General features: G+C 38.1%; 1 non-coding gene across 1 annotated transcript; it reads left to right on the forward strand.

Moving 5' to 3' along the window:
* The first annotated feature begins 1,470 nt into the window (after positions 1 to 1,470).
* On the forward strand, positions 1,471 to 1,531 carry LOC126023781 (U7 small nuclear RNA). The gene has a single exon (XR_007500843.1). It is a non-coding gene; the product is annotated as a U7 small nuclear RNA (small nuclear RNA).
* The last annotated feature ends 1,348 nt before the right edge of the window (positions 1,532 to 2,879 follow it).

The following is a 2,879-nucleotide window of genomic DNA, read 5'->3' on the forward strand; positions in this document are numbered from 1 at the left end:
GGGGATTATTGCAGTTGGTGATATTTTCCAACATCTGTATTTGGCAAGGCCCAGGTTTTGGTTGTATAGCTGAAGTTAACTTTAAATATAGTAAAATATCATAGATTAATAGAGAAAATGGAATTATAGAGTTTAAAATGTATATCTTTTACTTTAGAGATTTCTAGAATGAGACAGCACAATATAATCTATTAGAAATTTTTAGGAATAAGAAAGATGGAAACATGACTGGTTCACAATTAATTTGTTCTGTAGTAAATGTATCCAGATTTAAAAAATTCAGGTTTATGGGGCCGGAGAGATAGCATGGAGGTAAGGTTTTTGCTTTCATGCAGAAGGTCATCTGTTTGAATCCCAGCATCCCATATGGTCCCCCGTGCCTGCCAGGAGCAATTTCTGAGCATGGAGCCAGGAGTAACCCCTGAGCACTGCCGGGTGTGACTGAAAAACCAAAAAAAAAAAAAAATTCAGGTTTATACTTTGTGATTATGTGTGCCAGCATCTTATTCTAAGTGTATTAACTCAAACCCTTACAGCAATTTTATACTGTTATATCCATTTTATGGTCAAGAAAACTTAGAGACAGTAAGTAATTTGCCCTGGTTATCATAGGTAGGGGTTGGAGAGAACACAGCAGGTAGGGCACTTGCCTTGCACACTGCTGAGGCTGATTCCTGGTATCCTCTATGGTCCCTGAGTACTGCCAGGTGAGATTCCTGAATGTAGAGCCATGGGTAAGTCCTGTGTAGTGCCAGATGTGGCCTAAAATCAACCAACCAAGCAAATTCAGATAGTCAGGCAGTCTGGCTCTACAGAAGATTATCTTAAATCATATAGTCTCAAATTTACATATTTATTTTATTTAGTTTTTGGGCCACACTTAGTGGTGCACAGGTCTTACTCATTACTCTCTACTCAGGGATTGCTCTTGGTGACGTTTTGGGGATCATTTACAGTACTGGATATTAAACCTTGCTTCCATGTAAGGCAAGGGTCTTTTTTTTTTTTTTTTTTTGGTTTTTGGACCACACCCGGCAGTGCTCAGGGGTTACTCCTGGCTGTCTGCTCAGAAATAGCTCCTGGCAGGCACAGGGGACCATATGGGACACCGGGATTCGAACCAACCACCTTTGGACCAGGATTGGCTGCTTGCAAGGCAAACGTCGCTGTGCTATCTCTCCGGGCCCAAGGCAAGGGTCTTAACCCCTGTGCTATCTCTTCATCCCTCAATTTTGCTTTGTAACTACAAAAATATAAATACTCAAACTTTATATCTTGTTTTACTATTTTCACACTACTATTAATTGACATAGCAAACTTCTCTCAATAAAATATGAAAGTTCTATCTCAGACATGACTTTATTAGAAGCTAAGATGAATAGAGTTCAAATTGTAAGATGGTATTTTTACTGGTGGTGATTTATATATTGAGAAATTTGTGAAAATATTTATATTTTTAAAAGTATTACTAAGTGTTACAGCTCTTTTAGAATTTTTCCAGCAGGCCTCTGGTCTCCACTGGAAGGCCTCCCTAAGAAAATAAATAAAAGTATTACTCTCAAAGATAATAAAGACATAAACATACACAATACTTCACAATAATGTATTCATAGTGATAACAAAGTATTTTAGTGAACAGATGACCTTTTTTTAGTCAGTAAATATTCATACTGATAATTAGAATAGTGTATTCTCATTAACCCTTTGCATCAGATGTTGGGCTACAATTTTGCTTTCGTAGTGCTTGCCTTCCCTTGGGACTAGAGAGATGATGAACTCAGGATAAGGCTGGCCCTCACTGTATAAGTAAGCAGATTCACTGCTGTGCACATCAGGACAACTTTCATGACACGTAGAGGTAATACAATGGAAATCACAGTTTAGAAATCCAATTTATCTTGCTGTGAATAGAATTGCCTCCAATACAAATGACAATTAGTTTTGTTCTGTAACACTACTATAGAAATATGACATTGAAAAACTACTTGCAATCTACTAGAGCATTCATCTACTAGAAGTTCATATGGTGGTCAGGAAAAATGTTAATTTCACTTATGTGACAAAATGGAAAGATTTTTTTTTTAAATAAAAAACTGCCACAAGGTCAGGCTACGACTGCTGAGGCAATGAAGTGAAGGTTTCCCTGAAACTTTTAGTTGCTCATACATTCTATTAATGCTGCAAAATTCTGCTGATTCTTGTTTCTCAAAACCACTGGGGTTGCTGCTAAATCACATTATGGATTAAGAGAAGAGTGATATCAGCCTTTAATGTTTCCTCTTGAACTGCACCAGAGACGGCGCTGATGCTCTTAGCTGGCCTTGGTTCTCCTCTTTGACTTTTCCATTTTGTTTTTCTTTCTGACAGTTCAAGTCAGTTCCCTACCCACACTAATATATAAAGGCTGAAATACACTCTCAGATTCACCAGAAGAATGGAAAGTCTCCAACAATAGAGGAAGACTCTCCAATCTCCAGCCACAAATGTAGCTAACTTACTTTCCCACCCATCTGTAAGTAAGCGTACATCAAAAGTCCATAGTTTAAGTCTTAGGTAGGGTGTTTGCCTTACACTTGGCCAATCCAGGACAGACCCAGGTTTGATCCCTGGCATCTTATAAGGTTCTGAGTGCAGAGCTAGGAATAACCTTTGAGGACTGCTGGGTGTGGCCCCAAATTCCTCCCAACAAAAAAGTTCATAATTTAATAAGATTAAACCTGACTATTGTGTAACTGTAGAAGACAGCTCCATATTGTCAACTAGTCCTGTTTTACTGATGACCTGTGAGAGAAAGCACTGTCAGGAAAAGCATGAATTGGTGGCTAAAGCATCATTATACAGATTTTATGAGAGTCCAGGTTTCCTATCATATAACTTTG

Source organism: Suncus etruscus, chromosome 11, assembly GCF_024139225.1.
Source record: "Suncus etruscus isolate mSunEtr1 chromosome 11, mSunEtr1.pri.cur, whole genome shotgun sequence".
In the NCBI taxonomy this organism is placed as follows: Eukaryota; Metazoa; Chordata; class Mammalia; order Eulipotyphla; family Soricidae; genus Suncus; species Suncus etruscus.